General features: G+C 38.0%; 1 long non-coding RNA gene across 1 annotated transcript; it reads left to right on the forward strand.

Moving 5' to 3' along the window:
• Positions 1 to 1,048: 1,048 nt before the first annotated feature.
• LOC119867161 lies at positions 1,049 to 8,163 on the forward strand. The gene is made up of 3 exons (XR_005382738.1): positions 1,049 to 1,163; positions 1,663 to 1,749; positions 8,031 to 8,163. It is a non-coding gene; the product is annotated as an uncharacterized LOC119867161 (long non-coding RNA).
• Positions 8,164 to 9,061: the final 898 nt, after the last annotated feature.

The raw sequence follows: 9,061 nt of genomic DNA on the forward strand, positions 1-9,061 counted from the left end.
AGGAGAAGAAAACAGTTTTTAAGTGATTAATGAACTTTAAGTAATGCCATTTTTCCTTCAGATTTTAACTCCACAGGGCTGTGACTATTTTTATTGGTTATCAAAACACAGCCAGAGGCTGGTGGATGGAGGAGTTGTCTACTCTAAGCACAGCCTCAGAAGTGGAACATTCTTATTTTGGTCTTTAAAAGTAATATGGTGACATGATGGTTGGTAACATAATGACGGAAAAGGACGAGATGAATCAGTGTGAAGTCCAGACCCTGCAACAGGGAGAGAAAGACACTCCCACCAACCAGCCTGCTCCCTTGCTGAAGTGTCTATGCAAGTATGCGCTTAATAGTCACCTTGATGATGACAGTGATGAGGAAAGTAGTAATGATAGTAGTTCCCACAATCCTTCCTTTCCATATCATATACACACATTCCTCTTGGGTCTAAGGGTAGTTCTGATTTGTTCTCATTTACTCTTATACCACCTCACTTAATGCAGCTAGATTACAGATGAAGCTCACTATCATAAGTAACCTCGGAAATTTAGAAGCAGTGCTTGCATCCCTTTTTGCCTGTGTGGAATGGTGCACAAATGCCCTATTTCTGTGAAAAATGCCTTTATTTGTGATCAAGCTCATATTAACTCTTTACTAGATTATGTATCTCCCTATTGCAAAACAGGGGTCAGCACCATCCACTTTGCAACCGTGACTCAGTTGTCAGTGGCTAGATTTATAAAAATCCTGAAGATTTCTCTTGAACACCTAATTCTAGAAGAGTCCCCAGCTCGACTGATTGTTCCCTCTCCTTCTGAGCACGCTCTCAAGAAATGAAGCTGAAGGCTCTTCCTGTTTCCTTTGCACTTCTTTCAGATTTCTGTGACATACTTAATCTGGGTCTTGTGCCCTGTCAACTTTTAATAGTTATAATTGCCCAACTATCTGCTCTTGTGTGATCATAAAATCCTTTTAACATTTCACTTTTCCCCTCAAGAAAATGTATCCCGGTTTCCGGGACGTGACCTTCAGCTTCTTTCGTAAATACGCAGGCAGAGAATTCATTCAGGCTCCCAGCAACGGCGGCCTCATCTGTCACTGACTTCCCACTCATCCCCTTAATGGCCCAATGGATGCCTTGCTGAGTTGTGTGCTTTTAATGTCATAAAAGAGGTTTGTCCTCTGATTTGGTAATTTCTTTGCCTCTTTTTCTCCCCCGGGTCCTTTTAGAGTTCTCTTCCAAAGTATAGAGGATTTGATTTTCTATTCCTTTAACAATTTTGGGTCTTGAAAAAGGGAGGGGGAACCTTTTCTTTGCTGCACCATTCTAGAGACATTACTTTCTCACTTTGATCTTATAAAATGCTAAACAACTTTACCACTTATTAGTGGGACTGGCATTCTGGGTGATGCTGTGTTTTTAAAAACCACTTCCTTGCAATTTACCCTGACCTTAATTCAGTGGCTTGTCTCTTTTTGAATTAATGATTACACGCTGTATTTTATTTTCTGTCTTCCTAAATTTTTGTGTTGTCTCTAAACACCTCTAGCTCCTATTTGGGATTAAATCATACGCTTCATGAGATTTAATCACTGCTTTCCATATTCTCTCTTTTCTTTGAGTCCTAAATGTTATTTAATCCTAACCTGGCACTCCTTTCTCCCTTTTCAGGTTGACGCACACATTGAATTAGAAAGCAGCTTTGCACCAGATCCAGCCCTACTTCCTCCACTTGATGTAATCCTGTCCTATGCGTAGGTAATTAAAATCTCCCACTATTACTACCTTGCCCTTTTCTCACTGTATGTGTGTGTGGTATTTCATAGTTCATTTCTGCAGAGACAGCCTATAATATTACTGTTATCACATTTTAAACTGATTTCTAATACAGAACTCCTGTCCTTCATCCCGGCTTGTTTCAGAAAACTCTCATTCAGGAATTATCGAATTTCCCAATAAACAAAGCCGCCTATCTTTTTCTTTCTGTTGATTCTTACAAATATGAGTGCCTAAATATAGAGTAGTCATTAAAAGGCTTACAAAAGCCCCGGGATTAATGGACTAACGTTAACAAGGTTTTGTTAAACAATAATTGAGCACTTTAGGTAAGCAATTACATATGGTGACTAGGAAATTATTAGGATATATGCGCACGTCGCATGTGTGCTGATGACCTTATAAAATGGCAGCATATTTTAAAAAGAAACAGAGCCCTGCGTATAAAGGAAATTTTGAAAACCTAGGAGCAGTCTTTGGATTGTTTGCTGCCACTGCTTCTAGGCAACAGGCAAGAGATGTTTACAATCTGGGCTCTCCCCTGCCCCCACCTCTAGAAGCTTTTCATCTGCTGCTGCTGCCGCTGTTGATAGAACTACAAGGCCCGAGCCTGATAATGCCCCTCCTCCACCTCGCTTCCATCTCCTGGAGCCCAGCTGTTAAGGCCTATCTAGCTAATCACCCCTTTACCACCAGGCTCGTTTGTGGAAGTTAATGTCATGTTCAGAGAGGACAGTGCTGCAGGGAGAGGAGAGGATTTGATTTCTCATTTTACCTGGGAGAAAAACAGCATCAGGAATAAGGTGCCTCTTTTGTCCTTGATGCTTGACTCCATTGTCACTCACCTGCCTGCCGCTGCGGCAGGGAAGCCGGGGAAGAGGGGTCCCAGGACCCCAGCTGAAAGTAGAACTTAGGATAGGGATCTTTGACCCGAGTGTCCCAAAACAGTTTTTCGCAAAGGGTATGCCCAACCTTTTCCAAAATGATAATCAAATAGAAGGGAATGGAATTTTCTTTTACTTTTTAAAAATGAGCAACCTATATTTATTTAAGAAAGGGTGAGGGGAAATTCTAACAGACAATAGAATATCAAATTTTAAAGGTAACTTATCTCTGGCCTCAGAAAACAAGCTTCAGTGCTTTTTTATCTATCTCGTGGAAGGCAAGAGGAAGATATCTGGCAAAAGGAAGAAAGACATGTCCGAGGGAATTGAGGAAAGAAAAATTGAGGACCCAGGCTGTTAGGCCAAGGTTGCTGCTCTAGTTGCCAGGAAACCTCCTTCACCTTGTTTTGATACCACTCAGAGCTGGCTCAGGCTGACCAGCTGAGTTTTGAACATGTCAGCTTGACAGAGGCTGGGTGACAATCTTTCAGTGGTGTTATAAGAGACAGCCTCCCTTTCTCCACTGGTGGGGAAGATAGTTTGTGTCTTAGCGTCTTTTCATCCCAACTTCCACTGATGAACGATTCGCTCAGTAGATAGTGCCCCATTAAATTAGGAAGTCATATAGTCTACTTGTTATGAATCCAGAGTCCGGGCTGATGTCTGGGTTCCAACCCTGACACTGTTGCTTCTCCATCAGGTGAATACTTGCTTTTTTGTGCTTCAGTTTCTTCATCAGTAAAGTGGAAACAGTACCTCTTAGGGCTATTATAATGGAAACAGTACCTCTTTGGACTATTATAATGGTCTAATGAGATGATACACATAAGTTGCTTAGAACATTGCCTACAGGGGCACATGGGTGGCTCAGTGGTTGAGCGAGCATCTGCCTTTGGCTCAGGGCATGATTATTGGGTCCTGAGATTGAGTCCTACATTGGGCTCCCCTCAGGGAGCCTGCTTCTCCCTCTGCCTGTGTCTCTGCCACTCTCTCTGTGTCTCTCATGAATGAATGAGTGAATGAATGAATAAATAAATAAATAAATAAATAAATAAATAAATAAATAAAATCTTAAAAAAAAAGAACATTGCCTAGAATATAGTACACACCCAGGAAACATTGGCTGTTATAATTAATATTCTTTTTGACAAATTAAAGAATTAGTAATTAAAATGCATCTTCATACTATTTGCTATCATAACATTACCAAATTTGGTTGGTATTAAATATCACTGGGTCTGACGTTTTCCAAGTTCTGTCAAAATTAGAGGAGAATCCAATCTAAAATTTGTATTTTAAAAAATGAGCTTAAAAGTAGACATCTCTTCCTTAGTGATGCTAGGTTGGTACCTTTGCCATCCACATGCCTATAAATCCTTGTTTTCTTCAAACTCTGAAGAATATTAATAACACTTTCTAGTGTACTATGCTTTCATGAATGTCATATTTGATCCTCAACCCTGATGTTAAAATGGTATGGTGATTATTCCCATTTTACAGAGTGGGAATTAGGCTCACAGAGGTTCGGTGATTCTTCTGATTTTCACAGTTGTCAAGTGATAACAGCTAAGGACTCATAAGTCTTCTGATTTTCAGGTAAATTGAAAAGATGGAAAGAATGAATGAGATGGCGAGAGAGAAAGAAGGAAATATATATGTGTGCAGAATCATATATTATTTGTATTTGTACCCTGTATAGTCAGAAACATGTTGATGAAAGAAAACCACCACAGACCATAACATCTGAAATATTCAACATCAGGGCCTTAGTTCTATTTAAATATATATCAGGGGGGGACCTGGGGGGCTCAGTTGATTAAGCATCTGACTCCTGATTTCTGCTCAGGTCATGATCTCAGGGTCTTGACATCAAGCCCCATGTCAGGCTCCAGACTGAAGGCATGGAGCCTTCTTGGGATTATCTCTTTCTTATTCTTTCATTCTCCCTCTCTCTCCCCCTCCCTCTTTCCTTCTTTCACTCATTCTCTCTCTCTCTAAAATAAAATAAAATAAAATAAAATAAAATAAAATAAAATAATAAAATATAAAAAAGACACATCAGGGAAAGGCATGACCCCAACTCCTGGCCTTCCTCCACCAGCCCAAGTACAAACAGAAGTCTCTTTCTTAAAAACTCCTTGTCTTTTATCTCTCAAATTGTCTTGAATTTCAAACATTTACTCATATAATTCTAAGCAAAGATTTAGCAGGAGAACAAACTGAGAGTTTGGCTGGAAGTTTTGAACTACGATGCTCTAAATGCAACCTGTTTGGTTAAGGCTGTTGGTCATAGAGATTACAAGACACCTATACTTCAGAGCCAGTGCAGGATACCATTTTCACTTTAATGTAAAAGTGTTGACTTTAATCTATAGGCTTTATTTGACTTGGTCCCTTGTTACCTTAGAGATCAGCTATCTTTCTTTACACCCTCATAGCAACTGGGAGCTACTAAGAAGCATTTAGTCATGATTTTTAACTGCCAAAGGTAGAGGGTGTGTGTGTGTGTGTGAGAGAGAGAGAGAGAGAGAGAGACAGAGAGAGAGAGAGACAGAGAAAGAGACTTTATTGTCTTTCACAATCCATCCTCTTCAATACATTTATAAGTTCTTTTTATTTACACAGGATTTGAACTAAGGGTCTTTCTTAAGTGGGCACTTCAAATGGCCTCAATGAATACCAGAAGCCATGGTGTAGATTGGCAGTTACCTACCTTATATACTCTGGACCATTAATTGGATCAGATACCGGCTCTAGTGTAGAGATTTCAGGAGGAGAGATAAGTTAAAGTTTGGCCCTCCTCTCTGCTTGAAGATTTCCAAGGAAAGGGAATTTTAGATTATCATAAACCATATGTAACCTCACCAGAAAGGGAAGCTACAGTGAATCTAGGTTAAATATTATTCTGTCTTGAAATTGAAAGGGATTTCTGTCCTCTGTTTCTGGGCGTACTCTTAGATTTTTCTTTTTTAAGCATATTAATAAATATGATACTGACAGAGAATGAAGAAACATGTCCTCATTAAGATGGAAGTTATAAGAGAAAGGGAGATCTGGCATTGCCTGGGGATTAAGGAAAAGCAATATCTAGGAGGGACACCAAAGGACTTAGCAGGAAAGAATGAAATGTGGAGCTCTAAAACCAGTGAGATTATGGGAAGTGAGTAGGATTGCAGGATGATGTAGGAACACAGAGATCATAAAATAGAATTGGGAGGCATTATGAGGGATTTAGGATAATTTGTAAAGAATTTTATATTTTTGTGACTTGATGTTCATTGAATTATATAACTCTAAAATTTACTGATATTATTTTATATTAATTTTGCAACTTTCTTTTTTTTTTTTAATTTTGCAACTTTCTTGTATGTTGTTCTATAAGAACTTGCAATTGCTGTGCTGAGCCATTCAAGTACATTACATCCCCAATTTGGAGATTGAGTCGATTGCAATTCTGCTTAAAAAATACCTTGTACTAATGTAGATAGGCATGTTTCTGCTATAAGGGTTATAGTATACTTTACATTTCCATCCCTAGGACCCAGATCATGTAATATCTTCTAGAGTGGTTAAAACCAAAGGTTTAATCCCTGATGAGTCTGTACCAAAGAAGATGGAGATTCTTGTGTTGAAAACAGTGAGATTAAGTGAAAAATTTACATTCTGAAAGAGACTCCTTCCCTCCTTGAATCTGAGAACAGTGGTAGCCAGACCATATCTCCCAGACAGGAAAGTAAAGCATTCCTTTTGGTAGAAGAAATTCTAGAGGTATTGAGCATAATGGTCTATGCTGATCACCTTACCTCGTAGAGAACCAGAAAATAAGCCTAGGCTGTAGAAGAAGAGCATTCAAGCAACTTCTTAATACCCCAACTGAAATATCAACAGAAAACCAAGGTCCCCAGAAATATGAAGGCAAAAAAGAGTCTCATAAAGGTGGAAGAGAGAGCATAAAAAAACTGATGACAAAAAAAAAAACAAGGAAAAAAAAAACCAATGACAAGTTTGAAGAATCATGAAACAGTTCAGACAGTAGAAATTTTTTATTAAATTTTATACGTAATGTGTTCAAATAAATATTGAAGATGCTGCGACCTTGAAATAAGAAGAAAAGGGAAAAGAACATAAATACTCTTAGAAACAACTGCAGGGACAAAGCATCTAAAGGATTAAATTATGAAGTTTAGCAAATCTCTCCAAATGTAAGAAAAGATATAAAATAAAGTTAGGAGTTCACTGTAGGTGATGAACATTAAAAAATAGAGGTTAAGGGCAGCCCAGGTGGCTCAGTGGTTTAGCTCCGCCTTCAGCCCAGGGCGTGACCCTGGAGACCTGGGATCGAATCCCGCATCGGGCTCCCCACAAGGAGCCTGCTTCTCCCTCTGCCTGTGTCTCTGACTCTCTTTCTCTCTATGTCTCTCATAAATAAATAAATAAATAAAATCTTCAAATAAATAAATAAATAAATAAATAAATAAATAAATAAATAACAGAGGTTAAAAAGGTGACGATAGGAAAAAAAAACTAAAGATAGAAAATTTTCAAATATATTATTTTAAAATATTTTCTAGGATTTAAGGATATAATTTTCAGATTGAAAGGGACTGTTGTTAAGAAGATCTTGGCATATAACTGGTCCCAAAAAGATGATTCTAAAACTTTATGACAGGGGTTCCTGGGTGATTCAGTCAGTGAAGTTTCAAACTCTTAACTTCTGCTCAAATCATCATCTCACAGTGATGAGATCTAGCCATGTGTCTGGCTCCATGCCAGGCATGGAGTCTGCCTGGGATTCTCTCTCTCTCTCTCTCTTTCTCCCTGCCTCCCCCTCTCTCCCTCCCTCCCTCTGCCTCTCCCACACTCATGTGTTTGCTCTCTCTTTAAAAAAATAAATAAATAAGTAGAACTTTGTGAGAAAAAACAAAAAATAGTTTTCATAAAAGTATTGGGAATCATAATAACATCAGACTCCTCAAAACTAATTCTGGAAACTAGGGTGAAAAAGTAGAAATGCCTTCAAAACTCTGAGGGAAATTATTTTATTTTATTTTACTTTATTTTATTTTGTTTTTTAAATTTTTATTTGCGGGGGGTGGCATGAATGAGGGAAGGGGAAGAGGAAGAGAGAATCTCAAGCAGACTCCTTGCTGAATGTGGAAACTGATGCAGGGCTCCATCCCAGGACCCTGAGGTCATGACCTGAGCTGATGTCAGTTGCCTAGTCAACTGAGCCACCCAGGCACCCCAGGGAAATCATTTTAAAAGAGTATATATAGAATTCTCATATTCAGTTGAATTCTCAATCAAATGCAAGTATAATAATAAGGACAACATCAGATATGCAAAATCTCAAGAAATTTCCCTTCCATTTGTTCTTAGGAAGTTACAAGAATCTGTGGTTACCAGCAGAATAGTGTCAATGAAGTAGGGAGCAGATCTGGGGTGTAAGAAACTGGAAACCTTCACAAGAGAGCAATATGCAGAGAAAGAAAAGTAAGTAAGAAAGGAGACAAGGGGAAAAAGTAGATATAAAAGAATGTACATGAGATCATTATAATATTATACAACTGAACCATGATGCTGTTAATATTGCTTTAATATTAAAATTGAATATTACTGCCACCAAAACTTATTACATGGCTATTGGGAAGTTGATGTAAGGAGAGGTGTGTGTGCATGGACAAGTGTATGCCTAAAGAAAAGTTGCAGGTGGTATAAAGGAGAGAGGTTTTCATTTTCCAAAGTAAGAAGTCAATAGATAATATCTAAAACCACAAAAGTCAAGAAAATCGTCAATGTATATTTAGGCATATGGAAGAAAATACTACAAGAAATAGTTAAAATGATTAAAAGCATTTGTCTTTAATGAGTTGAGAGATTGCTTTTCTTGTTCCTGATGTTGTTGTTAAAAACCATGTGTAACTATTTATAAATTTCACAGGCAAAAATTCAAAGCAGGAAATTTCCGTACTACTAGAATGAGTAGTGAGAAAAGAAGTCATAGGAAAGGAGGGTACATACAAGTCTACTTAGACCTAGAAGAGTTCCCAGAAAGCTATTAAAGCAAGGAGGACAGTGTTAATCAGCATCTATAAAGTATGTGGAATATGGTAGGCACTTAGTGTAATATTTGCACATATCCTGGAAGGGGACAAAAGGACTAAAAGGGTGAAAAGTAATATAAAATGGTCATGCACATCTCTGCATCTGCACAGATTGTTCATAATTATTTCACAAAACATGACTGCTACATTTTGCTTGAACAGAAAATTTAAAAAATAATTCTAGCAGATTGTTAAAGTGAGATATTTATTGAGAAAGAGTATTTCTAAATGGTCCCCATAATGTTGAAAATACTTTTTCTATGAATAATTTGCCTATAAACTTAATATGGAGGTAGCCAAGTCTTA

Source organism: Canis lupus, chromosome 32 (genome assembly GCF_011100685.1).
Source record: "Canis lupus familiaris isolate Mischka breed German Shepherd chromosome 32, alternate assembly UU_Cfam_GSD_1.0, whole genome shotgun sequence".
Classification (NCBI taxonomy): domain Eukaryota; kingdom Metazoa; phylum Chordata; class Mammalia; order Carnivora; family Canidae; genus Canis; species Canis lupus.